The 16,838-nt window shown below is 41.9% G+C and overlaps 1 protein-coding gene across 12 annotated transcripts in view; it reads left to right on the top strand.

The window, feature by feature from the left end:
- The window catches only part of Il1rl1 (interleukin 1 receptor like 1), a 49,812-nt gene that overhangs the window by 15,032 nt on the left and 17,942 nt on the right, over positions 1–16,838 (top strand). For 5 of the 12 annotated variants that reach the window (XM_076557349.1, XM_076557348.1, XM_076557351.1 and 2 more), the window contains exon 3: positions 2,425–2,643. The exons of 5 other annotated variants lie outside the window; for them this stretch is intronic. The gene's annotated coding sequence lies outside the window, so the exon portion shown is untranslated. Of the gene's footprint in view, positions 1–2,424; positions 2,644–6,315; positions 6,903–16,838 lie in introns of those variants that run through there. 2 more of the 12 variants (XM_076557357.1, XM_076557346.1) reach the window with 1 other exon arrangement.

Genomic DNA, 16,838 nt, shown 5'->3' with positions numbered 1-16,838 from the left:
GCTAGATAAACCTGTCAGTCCCTGGAATTATCTGGAACATGGCTATCTGTTCACCTTGAAATCCTGGAACCAAATTTAGAATCTTGTCAATAATAAGTCTCATTGAGCCTGTCTCAAAAATCTCTCTTCTCCCTCTCTCTGTCAGTCCTTCTCTGTCTCTCTCTCTCTCTTTGTCTCTGTCAATGTCTGTCTCTGTGCCTCTGTTTCTCTGTCTCTCTGTTTGACTCTGTCTCTCTGTGTCTGTCTGTCTGTCTGCCTGTCTGTCTGTCTGTCTGTCTGTCTCTTCCCTCTGTCCTATCTCTGGCTTTAGGACATTGGTCTTGCAGTCTGTGCTGTGTTTGCAGGGAAGCATCCTTGCTTTGGATTCTGGGAACCCCCCCTCAGGGTCTCACCCATGCGGCAGCACTCTGCTGTGGAGCATCCCCCCAGACACTCTACTTGAGAAGTGTTAACTGTGGGTTTCTTCTGTGCTCTAGACTCTGCCTTGACACAGTAATAGAGATCTGTTTTTCCACACTGGAGATTAGAAGTGATCATCATTACCATTCTACAGAACTAATATAGAAATGTGAGTGTTACAGCAAATGCCAGCAAATTGATGGCATAAACACATTTGCTGGAATCATGTTTATACACTGAACATGCCATTTTTGGAAATAGTAAATCCAGAGCAGTGAAATCAAGCGAAAAATCCACCTACCATCTTACCCTTGTAGATGGACATTGCCATCAATTTGGGATTCTTGGTTTTTAGACATTTTCTACCATGTAAGTGTGCATATGCTGTACATATGCATTTGTTGACCTGTGTATGTATTGTATGCATTAAGGTCATGGCATAAGCTACCTTTAAAAATATTTGTAGGTTATAAAGCTTTATTGAGGTATAACTGACATGATTAAGTTGCACATTCTTAAGTTGTACAATCTGGCAAGTCTTGACACAAATAGACATTCTTGTGAAACTATCACCATGATGGAGACAAATTGCTTTGATGTTTCCACACACTTTTGTGAAGAACTCAGTCCCTCTTGTCTCCCACTGAGAGCACCTACGTTTGTCGTTGTAAGTCAGTAGGGATTTCGCAGAGCTTTATGGAAGGGACCACACCAGCATGTTCTCTGTCTCATTTGGTTCTTTCATTCCCCATCGCTGTTTTTTAAATTTACCCATTGTGTTGCATGCATCAGTGTGTCTCTCTGTTCTCTTTACTGTTTGTGGTAGTCTCTTTTCAACACCCCTAGCAACGGAATATTGGCGATGGTTTTCCTCCTGACGCAGGACACTTGTGTCTTCCTCCTTTTTTTCTCTTTGACCACCATGGGCTAGAGGGGGACTGATCAACTTTTGTGATCTCAAAACAAGCCAGTTCTGGGCGTCATTGATTTGTATTGATTGTTTTCCTGTGTCCGCTTTGCGCTTTGATTTTTTTTTTCTGTCCTGATACTATTTCCTCTCTTCTAATGTTTTTGAAATTTCTTCATTCACGTTTTTTTCTTTGTGTCTTAAGTGGTAATCAGTATCCTTCATTTGCATCCCCCATTCTCTCCTAATCCCAGAAGTCAGTGCTGTGACTTCCTCCTCATTGTATCTTGTCATTTTTGATATCTGTATAGATTTTGTTTCAATTTAATTCAAAATGTATCTTCATTCTCCGAGTTGCATATTGGCTAAAGCTATATTATTTAGTTTGATTAATGCTTCCATTTGTATATACATTTCTGTTACTGAGTTTATGATTTGACTATCGCCATGTGACATCTTTTTGCTTATTGGCTAAAGATATGTTATTTAATTTATGAATATTTCTGTTTGTGTATACCTTATGTTGCTGATTTTATGACTTAATTTGACTATTGTCACATGACATCTTTTGCAATTATTGGATGGAGAATTCTTTGTCTATTTTGTTCTCTCAATGTCAGTTATGCAACCTTGGGTGTTTTTAAATCTTCTGTATTCATACTGGTTTTCTATATAGTCTACCAACTATTGAAAGAAGAATGTTAAAATGTCTGGCTGTGATTCAAGATTCTTGTATCTTCCTTTGACTTTTCGAGTTTTCTACTCCTATTTCGAAGCTCTGAGATTAGGACCAAAATATGTATGTTTATTATAGTCTTAGATAGATTGACTCTTTATCGTTATTTAGTAGCTCTCTTTATTCCAGAACACACACACACACACACACACACACACACACACACACACACATACACACACACACACACACACAATTTACTTTGAGAAAAATGAATATAGTAGCCAAGTGTGAGGGCTCAAGCTTGCAATTCCAGCACTTGGAAGGGTACGGCAGGTGGTAGAGGACACATGATACAATACTTCTTTCCATGATGAAATGAATTTGTTTCTGTCAAATATGTAGAACAAACACGTAACAAGAACATGCTTTATCTCATCAGAATGGGCCAGATGCCTTTGAAGAGGGGTGGAACAACCGCCGAGAACGGAAGCCTCTGATAATAGAAACCCCAAAGCTGCCAGCTTCCTGAGGCTGCAGATGTCACAAGGCCCGCTGAGTAGAAGTTGAGCTTTTGACCTCGTTGTCAGGGTAATAGAGTAAAAAAAAAAAAAAAAAAAAGCAAGAAGGAAAGAGGAGGCAAGTCATTCCATCCTAGCAGGTACCCTTGGCTTCTATATCCTTGGTGATCCACAAGGAAACCAGCTGTGGTTTTCCATGGTAACAAGGATTCATTACTTGTCTCTTGCATCAGCGACGACTACTTTAAAATGTAGCAGCTTAGACAGCAAACATTACTATTTCACACGGTTCCTGAGAGTCTGGAATTAGAGTGAATTAGGTGGTGTTTCTGCCTCAGGGCCCATCTCTGAAGGCTTGAGAGGACCTGGAGAATTCACATCTATGCTCACAGAGAAGCTTGTAGCTCAGAAGCTCTTGTACCTGCCTGTCCAAGCACTCGGCTGAGAGCTCAAGATGGAGCATCTCTGAGAGTGAGCGCGTGCCATAGGAGAGAGACTAGATGGTGTCGTGTGATTGTTGCAAGCCAGCTTTGTGATGGTCAAGCATTTTAGTTCATATTGGTCACACTAACACGCTGTGGTACAGTGTGGGGAGGTGGCTAGAAGGAGTAAACAGGAGAATTCATCTGGAACCTTCTTAGAAGCTTGCTAACACACCTGTTAAGGGCGCCTTTCCTAGAGAGCACATGCTTAGCTTCCCAAGTGCTCATTCTTTCCTTAATCTAAGAATAGGCAGAGATGAGGATCTTATTAAAATGTGGAAAGATTTTTGCAAGATTCATAGAATCTTCATAACTTGAAGAGGTCCATATGTTTCCTTCCTCTCCCCTCCCCTCCCCTCCACCCTCTCTATCTCCCCATCTCTCTCTGTTTCTCTTCGAGATAGAGAATGTAAAAATAAAAATTTCAGATTGAGATTATCTTTTCCTAAGTGAGCATGTCCTTTGGGCATGATTCCCATCCTTCAAAACTCACAAGAAGTACTTACGTTAACTCACATTCAACAGGATTTCTTCTGAACTTTCGAGCAGGAGTTTGAGTGGAGGGTGGAGCCCTAGACTACTTGCCTGGTTGTAAGCTATAACTCTTTAAAGATGGGGGAAGGAGTTACTGCAGAGCATTCTTTTCCTCTTGAAGATCGGGTTAGCAAACTAGAGTTCACTAAAGCAAGGAAGGACTCCATCAAAGGCAAGGAAAGCCAGTTCAAGTCCTGAACACGGGGAGATTTCCCCCTACTGTGGAATTGTAATAGTTCCAGATAAATTTACTACTATGCTGTAAGCACAAAATAGAGCCAAGGTTTGATTCTCTGCGGGACATTCTTGGAGAGGGTGTCATTAATTGGTGATTTGTTACAGATGCTTCTCTGCTTTGCTTTCATGTGTGTTTTTGCTCCCTCAACCCCCGAAACTCCTGGCTTATCTTTGACGTGAGGATATTTGGTCTTGAGACACTTATTACGTCTGTGCTTTTTTTTTTTTTTTTTTTTTTTGCCAGATTGTGTCTTCGATTGTTTGTTTTCGATGCTAAGATGGTGTGTGTGTGTGTGTGTGTGTGTGTGTGTGTGTGTGCCTATGCATGCACACATACAACAGAATACCTAGGGAGGCCAGAGGACAGCGTATGGAGGAGTCAGTTCTTTTCTTCTGCCATGTCCATCGTGGGGATAAAACTCAGGTTGTCAGGCTTAGGGACAAGTGCCTTCGTCCACTGAGCCATCTGGCCATCCTCAGAAATGTCTTTGATTGTTTCTGTTTTCATTAAGGAGAGCTAGCTTTAAGAGGTACAGTTCTTTCTACTGGATGGAAAAATGAGATATATCAGACTGGGTGGGGGTATCTAAGACCTTCTGGTCTTAGATAATTTTCCAAGGTGGCTGGGCTAGACCCTCCTTGTGAGGTGGATATGATTCAGTAGTCTCTGAGATCTACACTTTTCATAGCCTTTACAAATAGCCAAACCGAAGCCACACAGGGATACTTAGATTTCTAATATATTTTTTTTCCAATATGACCTTTTATTGCTAGTCCTAGGGGACCTCAACATTGTTCTCTCTGGATTTTGATGAGGGCATTTAAAATACCACTACTCATGTAGACAGTACTCAACACGTAAGTGTGAAGGATTAATAAAGACTGTTCTGAAGATAAATGACCACAGCAGAGATGGACCAGGTTTTTAAACACTGTTACTATCATACTCTTATGATAGTAAATGATATAAAGAGACCTAGAATTAGGGTAGAACCATAGGTGAACCACATCAGCAGGTGGGGTAAAGTTCCCCTCACCAGGAAAGACTATCATATTAGCTTGCTCTCTGTTGCTGTGGTAAACACCACGGCAAAGAGAAATCTTGGGGAGAAAAGGGTTTATTTCATCTTCTACTTCTCTGTCACAGTCCATTATTGAGGCAAGTCAGGACAAGAAGTCAATCAGGAGCCTGGAGGCAAGAACTGAAGTAGAGGCCATGGAGAAATGCTGCTTATTGGCTCCTCCATATTTGCTCAGACTGCTTTCTTATACAACCCAGGACTGCCTGTCCAGGGGTGATGGATGCCACTCACGGTGGCGAAATATTCCCATATCAATCATTAAACGAAAAGATACCCCAAAGACTTGTCCACAGGCCACTATGATGGGGGCATTTCTCGTTTGAGGTCTCTTCTTTCCAGATGGCTCTAGCTTGTGTCAAGTTGAGAAAAACAAATCAAAACAAAACAAAAACTATCCAACACAACCATAGTTTTACAACAAGCCATTCTAAATTTTAAAAAGATTTGATTATTGTGAATATCTTAGTTTGAACCCTAAATTTTCATACCTATGAAATATTCCTCTCCACACACAATTCTACGGTGAAGCATGTGTCTCATCCTTGTGTATCTTTGAATGTCTGGCACAATGTTGGGCGTATCAGTTAGTGGGTGGTATGTGGTCAATTTCTTGTGTGTGATTTCTCCATTTCTCCAGCAGTGGAGAATAAATGGTAGGTGATGCCACAAACAGTAGGTCACACTGCACGTGGAGACATGGGGTAAGCAGTAGGGTTCTGCCATCATTCGCTTCCTGCCTTTTCAGCTTTTACTTATGATGCCCTTAACTGCAGAGGTGATTTGGCTGAAATGGGGGTAACTGGTTTCTCCACACAAGGGCAAAAGAATTGAGTGAGATCAAAACCCAGGCTCTACCCCAGACTTGTTACTGACCTGACCAGACGTGACATCTGCTGAGTTTTCAAGAGCTCGGCCTGGTCAAATAAGTTCGAAGGGTTTTTATTTTGTCCATGTGTTTCATTTTTTTTAATGTAGTTGTGCCATGTGGAATATACATGTACAAGGCAGAAAACCTTTAATATTTATTAATGTAGATTACATTTACACAAGTTATTTAATAGCAACAATACCCTTTGTATAAGAGATTTTTTTGAGAGATTGAAAAGGTGTTTTTTTTGTTATGTTTTGTTTTGTTTTTGCCCCGAATTACACAATAAAGTAAAAGAAAAGCCAGGTTGTACCTAAAGCTCACATTCTTTCTCCACATGGAGGACTTTGGTTAATTATACATCCCAATGGCTTAAAAGCTACTATTGTTTCAGAAAAAACCAAAACCAAAAACAAAAAAAACAGTAGTCTAGATAATTGAAGTCTGCCTATCCAGTATTCTAGAACCATTAAAGTGAATCCGTAAAATTTTTACTAGAAGGATTTGAGAGGCTACTTTGGAACAGGTGGAAAGAACCCAGTTATGGGGGCTTCAGATTCTGTCTCTGCTTGTGCAAGCCAATGGCCTGGGTAAGATAATTACCCTCTGCGTATCCTGTGGCAATGGCCAGGGATCGCATGAGCCCAGTCAGCTGGCAAAGAGCTGGCTGCACACACCGAAGTTCCATCTGACATGTGCCAGAGTCTTCAAAACCTTGACACAAAAGTGTCAACGGTAAAACCAGCTGCAGAAATGTGCTCTGTCACTCTCAGAGCACAACTGTAGGGAATTCGTGTCTATCTACCTGCTCTCGAAAGACATCGAGAGACCTATACCACCTAGCAGGAACTGGCCTGGTTTTCCTGAGTCCTCACTAAGGAATGCAGATATACAGTTGCGATGATACGTGAACGTCCATGGAGATAAGGTTAAAAGCGGAAGTACATTGGGTCAAATCTCTCTAAAGCAGGAGAACCAGCGAGGATGGTAACAGCTATTTCCTAGTTACCGGAGTCAGTTTCTGCCTTTCAGTAACTGGGTTCCTGTATCTTAACTGATAAGAAAACTGGGAGGTTTTAAAAGATAGGGTGGCTACCAGATTTGCATAAAGCTACTAGAGAAATTACCTTTTAGAGTGGAGACGTTTTGGTGGTGGGAAGCTGAGGAAGAAAGATGTCTAGAATCTCTGGCTAAAGGTGAGTGCCTTGGAGGTGTTTTTTAAAATAAAAAAAAATAGGCTTATCTCAAAGGGAAAGGGCCATTTGCTTGTGAGAAAAACAGTATTATTAATGGGGGGGGGGAACCCCAAGTTACAGAGTAACTTGATTGAGATCCTGAACTCTAGTATTTGAGATAAGATTTTGTTCTAAAGTAGCGAGGAGGGCTGGGACGAAGTTGTGAAAGGCTAGGAAACTTTCGAGCGTGCATCTAGAGTATGCATGGGTTCCTGAATCACCCCTGGAACCCACATCATTCTAGCAATGAAGTGATGAAGTGTTCCTGTCTGACAGCGTTGTGTGAGAGGCTGTGGGGTAAGGAGGATGGATGTAAGAGGGACAGCAAGGGATGGTGAGGAGGTGGGATGGTGTGGACCAGTCTGTCTGGGAGTCTTGGACTCACCGAGGAATCCCTTGTGCCTGCTTTGACACCCTGGTTGACAGGCCCCCATCTTGTTTTGCTGAGAGTGTTGGGAAGTGTGTGTACAGAAAAAAATATGTCTGAACTGGTCCTATAACTTTCCCATTGGACATTTATTTTCCATTGCGATTTTTTTTAAACACTGAAAACAAACAAGAAACCAGATAGGAAGTGCACCTCTCTGCATCTGCAAGTCTCTTACCAGATCTTCAAGCCAGACTATGGGAGTCCCCATATGCACATCTGGATCCAACCTTGGCCATTATCTATGGATAGTAGCTGACACAGACACTTCTGACAACCTGCATTTAATTCCTGTTTTTTAATAATTTATTTATTTGTTTGTTTGTTTATTTGTTTATTTATTTATTTTTGTCCACTTTGTGTGTGTATGGGGTAAACCTAGGACCTCATGCATGTCGGTCAAGTGCTCTGTCACTGGGCCACTCCACACGTCAGTGTTTAACCCCTGTTCTTGTACTTACTTGCTGTAGGACTCCAGGCAACTTGATTCTCTTTGTCAATTCTTGGGTTCCTTCTCTAGAAAGCGAGCATGTTGGTGCTAGCACCAAGCTCAGTGGGTGGTTTCTAAAGACAAAGTGGGGTTCTAAAGACAAACAATCCTTAGTGTTGTGCTAACAGCGAACACTAAGTGATGTCAGAATTCATCACTGGTATTTTTTTTTTCCTGACTTGCTGTCACGTCTCCATCATTCCTTGCTTCACTGGGGCCTCTCTGACTCCCAAGTCTGGGACATCCTTCTTCAGCAGGGCTCCAGGTTGGCCTGGTCCTCCCGTCTGGGCTATGTTTCAGTTGTTTTCTGAAGCACACTTCTCTAGGTAGCCTCTTCTCAGGTCATCTGTCTCCAAATTCCACTCCTCTGGCCCTTTCTCTTTCCCCCTAAATGTACCATGAGCTAAATCTTTCGTAAGTACCTTTTACTTACTTAGTTGTTTATTATCTCTTTTTTTCTAGGGCATAAACTTTATAACAGCGTGAGGTTTTGTATTCCTCTGTTCTGCCTGATACATTGCAGTATCTGAAACAATAACCCTTTTATAACCTCCATAGCAGTCTGAGGTTGAACATGTTGAGGTTGAAAGCTTGTTTGATGCAGAGTTGGTGTATTTCATTGTACAAAAGGCTAAGGTGTGGAAACCCTGACTTACCCCTGAGTCACTAGTCCTGCTCAGTCTCTGAACACTCCCCAAGATCCTCCCTTGGGACTACATCAAAATCTGGGAGCTATAGGTATGGCTTGATCTGACTCCCTTATAATGGCTGATATCTCCTTCCATCCCTTATTATCCCATAACGTTTATTTCAACATATTTGACTTTTAAATATGTGGAGTCACTAAAAGTGGATGCTTGTTTCCATTAGGTCTTCTCACCTCAATTAATCTAATTTAGGAAGTATCCAGATTGTACCTCGAGGCTCATCTCTTAGCTAGCTCTAGCTCTTCTAATGTTAGCAGTCATTAGCCACCACAACGCTGAGGGGCACCAACATAGGAAGGTGGCATGGTGGAAATAGAGGAGTCACTCTCTTAAACCAGTCATGCCCTATTTAGAATCACAGATCCCTCAAGTATTACATCTCTCAAATGAAGTAACTTATAGAAATCAAAGTCAACCTGGGCCATCGAAACATCAGCATGCGTAGAAAATAAGCATGTATTCTTTTCAACAGTATAGTATGGAAATGAAGACTTGGAAGAAAATTACATTATTATCAGGTGCTCAAAGTAATTAGTCTATGATTTACCAGTTACATTAATAGTCTGAGACCAAACAACTCCAGTCAGATTCGTTTGGTTACTGACACATGCTGTGTTAGTAGCCTCTGGAGCAGCAGAACTGATAGAAACACATCTGTCTACCTAGCATCGCCCACTTTGTGCCCTCCTTTTCTTTCCAAATTGACTAATATGAATATGGGATCTTGCAAGTACAGAATCCATAAGTCAGTCTGGTGGCCTTCAACCTGAGGAATTGATATGACCGTCTTAAATCTGATCCTAAAGAGCAGCAGGTTGAAAAACAAGGCAGGATTCTATCACAGTAAATGCACAGTGTGCTCTTCAGGAGTCTCATCTGTGCCCTTCTGGATGTCAAATGATGGATGAGATCTGTCCTTTACCCTGGAGAATTGTCATTCTGGATTCTCAGTACTTATCTGGTGGACCTGGTGAGTATTTTAAAGGTCATCTTTACTTTCATACAAGGCCTGGGAACAAGTCTGGCTGATTGCTCTTAATTTTAAGGAGAAAACTGAAAAAAAAAAATGTAAGGAGAAACTTACCCAAAGGTTTGAAGAGGGAAAATACAGATCAAGAGGGGCTGGCGAGATGGCTCCAAAGGTGAGGGCACTTGTTGTCCCAACCTGATGGCCTGAGTTCAATTCCCAGTCCCCAGGTAAAGGTGGAGAAAATAAATTGACTCCATAAAAGTTATCCTTTGATGACCTCCTGTATGCTGTCACATCATACACAACAACAATAATAATCAATTAAAAACATGAGTCAAGAGCATTCATCCTAGAACAACTTGTTTGTGGAATTTTTATGAAAAGAGTCACCCCCATTTCCTCCTGAAACTGTGAAGAGAGGAGGTAAAGTGCTGCTGAGATCACCCTTGGGGTTTTCTCATGCTGTGACAGATCCCAGAAATGACTTCAGTACTATGACCTCCTGTCACATGTGGGGAAGAACGTCTCCAATCAAGTAAAACATCCAGTTGAATGAAATTTGACCCTACCTCTATCCACTGAGCTCACATCCAGTACAGGCTATATTTCTTCTTCCCAGGAAACAGACCCTTGTCCCCCACCCCTGTGTTCCAGTGAAATGTCCATGCAGTCTCTAGTTTCCATCATAATAATCTGTCATCCGCATTGCTCAGAATCACATAAAGATAGCACGTACTATTCTTGGGATAGTACTTGTACTATGCTTGGGATATCTGTGGAAAGAAGTCCCTCCCCCTCTTTTTTTTTTACTCTGAAACAATTCCATATTTTTAGAACATGCTGTCTTTAAGATTCATCAGTCCATCATCTCCTTACACCAGTAATTCCTTCCTTCTATTATTATTTATAATTTTTCCTTACCAATTCTGTTGATAGATTTCGGAGTCGTTTTCAGATTTGGTGTTATGGATGGGGCTCATTTGTGGACATGTGATTTCATTTTCTAGGAATTAAAGTGCTGAGAAACGTGGCAGATGGTTTTGTTAGCAGTATTATCTTGTTCATCTTAGTTCATCTAATATGCAAAATATATACACTTTACGCTTGACGTCTGATAAGTTTCCACAAATGTCTAGCTATGAGCCTCATATCAATTAAGATGTCACCCCATGTATTTCTCACATCCTCCTTTATAGATAATCAGACCCTCTCATCTTTCGTAATCTTGAATTACACACCACCTAATCTTTTGTAAATTTGAAACACTGTATCCATGGGCTGCACAGCATAGGTGCGATTTCTTTCATCCAGTATAATGTTTCTTGGATTAATTCCTGTTGCACAAAGTGGTGATTTGTTCTTTCTTACTGCTAAGCAGTGTTCCATGAACACAGAAGGTTGCTCATGTACATATTGGTGGCCATTGCCGCGCGTCTGGTATTTGCTATATAAAATCAAGCCACTCTGAGCATTCACAGAGCCGTCTTTTTGTGTGCATACATTTTATTTTTTCTTAGGTCAGTGCATGGGGGGATTCCCGGGTTCTACAGCAAATGCTCATCCATAAATGACTGAATTGTATTGCAGCCACTGTGTGACTTTACACTCGCATCAGTAGTACAGGTGCCGTGTCTGAGAGCTGTGATTGCTTCTAGCCTTGCCAACACTTGGTCTTGCCTGTTGTTTTCTTACATGTTGCACTTGAAATAGAATTATATAGTATTTTACTTACGTTATGTCTGTAACAACTGACAACTCCGAAAACTTGTTTTCGGGAGTTGGTTGTCAAATGATGAGGTTTTTCTTTTGTTAAATTCACTTTAGATCTTTTTCTCATGTTTGAATTGACTTTTTCATGTCCTTCATATTGGCTTAAAAGAGAATTTTATGAATTACAGGGTATACAAGTCCTTCTTTAGATGTGTGGATTTTAATTTATCAGAAACTTTGGGTTAGCATATTTGTTTCAATATCTTTTGAAGAACAGACAATCTAACTTTTGGCGAGGTCCAAGTGACTCATTTTTTCTTTCATGATTAGTGAAACCATTTATGTGTTGGTTTAATTTTTTTTCTTATACTAAGTTATGGAGATTTTATGTTATAAAATACTATTGATTTTATTTTCTGCATTAAATTTTTCCACATAGCCAATTTTTCTATTGTCACATGTTGGAAACATTTTTTTTTCCCGTACACTTATTTGTATACTTTCATCAAATGCCAGTTCACCCGCCACTTGAGTCTATTTCTAGGTGATCCTTTCCTACTCATTGGCCACTATTCTAACTCTGTGCCAACACCACACTGCGTCAGTTATTTCAGCTCTTAATGTCAGGTTGTTCATGTTCTCCAACTGTGTTCCTTTTCTTTTGAGACAGTATTTTAGACATTCTAAATACTTAGACTTTTTATGAAAACTATTTTCCCTAAAAACTATAAAAAATAAAAAAATCAGTTCAGATGCTGGGAAAAATCAAAGCCATAATAACCTTTTTTCAAAGGAAGAGACACCTGAACTCAATTAGGGTATGACAAATTCATATCCTGGTGACAGATGGTGAGAGCTACGTGAGGCTTTGACTGCCCTGAGGTCTGCAAGGCTCTTATTTATGTCTTAGTCACTGCACACGTGCAAACACTTAAGACTGCTGGTAGTTTTTCACATGACTGCCACCCCAACTCCATTCAATCCACAGAGATCTTTCTTGCTGATGACTCTTCTCTTTGCCAAGATTTCCTGATGGATCTTCCCAGCATGACTCGGGTCTGACATAACATGAGAGAGAATAGAAAAGACAGTGTTCCAGGAGAGCTGAGATTGCTGGGCAGAGGTACCTAGAACTGAATGTTTTCTTGGTCCTGCCTGGCTCCTGTGGACCCATAGTCCTGCGGACCCTCAGACCCAAATGAACACACAGAGGCTTATATTAATTATGAACTGTATGGCTTAATGGCTCAGGCTTCTTGCTAGCTAGCTCTTACATCTTAAATTAACCCATTTATATAAATCTATACTTTGCCATATGGCTTGTGGCTTACCGGTATCTTTACATCTTGCTTTTCCTTGTGGCAGCTGGCAGCGTCTCCTCTGCTCTGTCTTTCTCCTTCTTCTCTCTCTAGTTAGAATGTCCCGCCTAACCTTATTCTGCCTCACCATTGGCCAAACAGCTTTATTTACCAACCAATCAGAGCAACACATGTTCACAGCATACAGAATGGCATCACCCATCAGGTACCACTTTCCTGCTGTGATCTACACACCAACGCTTGAGTGCTCAGACCCCAAACTCTCTCTCCTTAGCTATCTTGGTTCAGTTGACCAATATTTTTTTGTGTGTGATAAGCCCTTTACACACACACACACACACACACACACACACACACACACACACACACACCACAGTAATGTAAATGTCAAAATACTTTGCCTTCTAGAGCTCATATTCCAGGGGAAGGTAATCAGAAAATGAACCAATACAGCTCATACATGGGTAGTTAGAATGTGACAAATGCCCCAGAGAAAGTCTAAAGTGGGTCAGGAGATAGGAAATATGAAGGGGATATGACAATTTAAAGTTGGTGGGCCAGGTACTCAAAAGGACACTGGGACAATGCTTTCAGAGTTTCCACGAAGCAGAAATAGTCCAAATGTCATAACTGGATATATAGGTGATCAAATGTGTTACATAAGCCCAATTGAATGTTATCTATCCATTAAAAGGAATGACAGCTAATCCATGTTCATCATGGGGGAATCTTGAAACCGTCATGTTAAGTGGAAAGAAACCAGACAGACAGATGAAGATATATTGTATCACTCTGTTAATAGGACATATTCAGACCAGTCAAATGCATGCAGATACATGAAGGATTAGTGCTTGTCCTGAAGGATGAGGAGGGAGGGACAGGGAATGACTGTTACAGGTACAAGGTTTACTTGGGAGGAGACGAAAAGGGATTGGAGTTAGTGTTGATGATCGTACAACGCCGTGAGGGCAGTGCCCGGGGGTAGTGCATTTTAAGCACTGCATTTCATGTTATGTGAATCCACCTCAAAATCAGGAGCAACAAAAGAAAAGAAAACTAAAGAATTAAAAATACCAGAAGGGTTGGTGAGGTGGCCCAGCAGGGAAAGGCTCTTGCTGCCATGCCTGACAACCTGAGTTTGATCCCTAGAATATGCACATGTTGGAATGAAAGAACTGACTTCTGGGTGAGGTTCTGTGACTGCCACATGTGTTTCATGGCATTCATGCTTCCTCAAACATGCATGCATGCATGTATACATACATACATACGTACATGAATAAATAAATAAATATACAAGAAAACTAGAAGCAAAGGAAATGAAGAACAGAAGAGAAAAGAGAATAAAAGGGAAGAAATGGAGTCTCTAGGTATAGTGGTTAGTTTTTATTGACTTGATACAAACTAGAGTCACCTGGAAAGAAGGAACCTTAATTATGAAATTGCCTCCATCAGACTGGCCTGTGGGATATTTTAATTGATATTTGATGCAAGAGAGCCCCTACTCACTGTGGGCACCACCTGGGGCAGGTGGGCTAGGACTGTATAAGAATAGCTGAGCAAGCCAGGAAAAGCAAGCCAGGCAGAAGCACTCCTCTATAGACTCTGCTAATGCTTCTACTTTCAGGTTCCTGCTTTGAGCTCTTTCTGGGGCTTCCCTCAATGATGGATTGTAACCTGTGAGCCAAATAAACCTATTCCTTCCCCCAAGCCAGAGAGTTCTGTCACAGCAACAGAAATCACATTAGGATGTCAGGCTGAGTCTTGTTGATAAGGTCTGTCTTAGACCCAGGTTGGAGGAGAAGAGTTAGTCCCTGGGTAGCTTCAGTGAGGTGTCCAGGGAGAAGGAGCAATGGGGACAGAAGGGTCTGCCTTATACCTTTAACAAACAGTAATAAGGGCCAAAAGACACAGGGCCAGAGAGGTGACAGCATCCTATCAATGGTTCCACATGGCCACTGTAGGACAGTGGCTTTTCCTCTTGCTAAAGTAGAAGGGTACCAGAGATCCTGCATGATTTGACTTAGGTTCTTAGGGGTTCTCTGGGGTCTGTGCATTCAGAATTGCCTGATGAGGCACCAGAAAACCCTCACAAAGCTATCAACAAAACCCAAATGCAAGATGATTGTAGCTAGAGTTTTCCTGCCTTGCCCACAGTCAGGACAAATCTCTGTCACCCACCAGTCCCACAGCCGCTCAGACCCAACCAAGTAAACACAGAGACTTATATTGCTTACAAACTGTATGGCCGTGGCAGGCTTTTTGCTAACTGTTCTTATAGCTTAAATTAATCCATTTCCATAAATCTATACCTTGCCACATGGCTCGTGGCTTACCAGCATCTTCACATGCTGCTTGTTATGGTTGTGGCTGGCAATGACTCCTTCCGCCTTCCTGTTCTTTCTTTTTTCCTCTCCGTTAGTCCCACCTATACTTCCTGCCTAGCCAGTGGCCAATCAGTGTTTTATTTATTGACCAATCAGAACAATTTGACATACAGACCATCCCACAACAGATGATGTTGTGGATGAGAAAGGTGACAATGGAGGTAGGGGACCAGTGTAGGTAGGCTAGACTTCACAGGTAAAACGAATGACTCATGCACATGAGCTGACTGTCCACCAGGTATGTGGGGAAAGGTGGATCATGTATGAGCAATTTTGCCTGAGCCAATGATGGTGTGCTCATTGCTGATATAGGAGAAGCTATGGAGAAGCCAGTTTTCACCGGGGCAGGAGACAAGGCTGGGAGACATAGGGTATTAGGTTCTACAGACAGGAAGCCTTTACTCCTCCAGTTTGTTCTTCTGGCTGTTGAAGCAGAGTGCCAGCTATGGCACAAAGAAGGGCAGGAAGCACCAGAGACTGAGTGGCCCTGGGGAAGGTGAACCAAGGGATCCAGGAGAGAATGCGTACTGACCGTGATGGCAGCTGACCAAGCCAGTCCAGGTGATATAGGCTCCATGGCTGGCTGCTGACAGCTCCATATAATTTCATTGGGAAAAGAAAAAAAAAAATGGAAATGCTTAACATGACAAAAAAAAGTTCCCAGCTCCTACAGTAGTTCTACAATAAGATCAGGGTACATGTAGCCGGCTCAGGGGGATCACAACATTTGTAGTTTAAACTTAGCTGCACTGTTGGGCAAGTCAAATGAATAAGCTTTTCATAACATCCCATGACAAAACGTGCCCATGCCACAGTTTAAATGGAAGAGACTGACTGCTCCCCCAGCAATATCGGAGTGATTTGTTTTAATTTGCTTCATAGCAGAAACATCAGGGAAGCAGATCACAAACAGTTTCAAAACATGTGGTTTCAAAACTGTAACCCCAAATCAAAGGAATTAGTGCAAAATCATGTAAGATTTTTACTAGGTTGATTTTGAAAGCAAGATAGTTTGCAGGCTTCGTAAGTGGGCATTTTTTCCCCCAGAAAAGTTGACGGATGCTGGACCGATTCTGATGAACTTGGCTACTTGAACTATCCTGTTTGGTTTATTGATTGGAGACCCTCCTCATTTACACGTGCCTTTGTCCTTGAGCTGCTGTGGAGGCTGACTGGCCTAGACTGTGGGGGCTGACTCAGTGGCCCAGGCTTTCACATTGACCCATGCTCGTAGTTCTAAATTGGTGAGGGGTCCCAGACAGTAAACAATTGGCTGCACCTTGAGCAGTCAGAGTACATGCAGAAAGGGAGATACTGCAAAGACTATGTCTTTTGTTCATGGCCCTCCCAGGAACTGCTTGCTCAAATCTCAGGAAACTGAAATTGAGGCTTGATCTCTGAGAGAAAACTGAGCAGCCTGTTATGGCACCTGCTTGGTCCTTTCAGTACCAAATAATACAGTCTTGGATTTTCCCAGACTCATGGTGCGATCCTGATAATAAGACTCAAGTGTAGCAAAGAGCAGATGAGGTTCAAGGTCAGTCTCCCAGCCATCAAAAGGCTTGGATCTCCGCCTTGCAGAGTGTGTCACCAGTGCCTAAGAGCTGACTAAGCCCCTGGGCAGAGAAGAGAGGTCAGGGGCAGGTAGTTCCAGTCACCATGATGAACCACAGAAGAGTGACTCATAGCTAACAGCACCTCCACAATCAGCACCTAGCTCAGTTCGATTTGGGTCTAGTCTTTGGAGCCAGACTGCCTGGGTTTTAATTCTCTTAACACTGTGTTTTTGGGACCCCTTACCTAATCTTAGTGCCTCAGCGTCACCATTTGTACTGTGGTGAGATCGACAGTGTGGCACTGGCTGCCTTGGGGAATGGAGTTGATGAT

The sequence above is a fragment of the Peromyscus maniculatus genome, chromosome 21 (assembly GCF_049852395.1).
Source record: "Peromyscus maniculatus bairdii isolate BWxNUB_F1_BW_parent chromosome 21, HU_Pman_BW_mat_3.1, whole genome shotgun sequence".
In the NCBI taxonomy this organism is placed as follows: Eukaryota; Metazoa; Chordata; class Mammalia; order Rodentia; family Cricetidae; genus Peromyscus; species Peromyscus maniculatus.
Note: the sequence above shows the minus strand (reverse complement) of the source record. Positions and strands in the feature narration are given on the sequence as shown.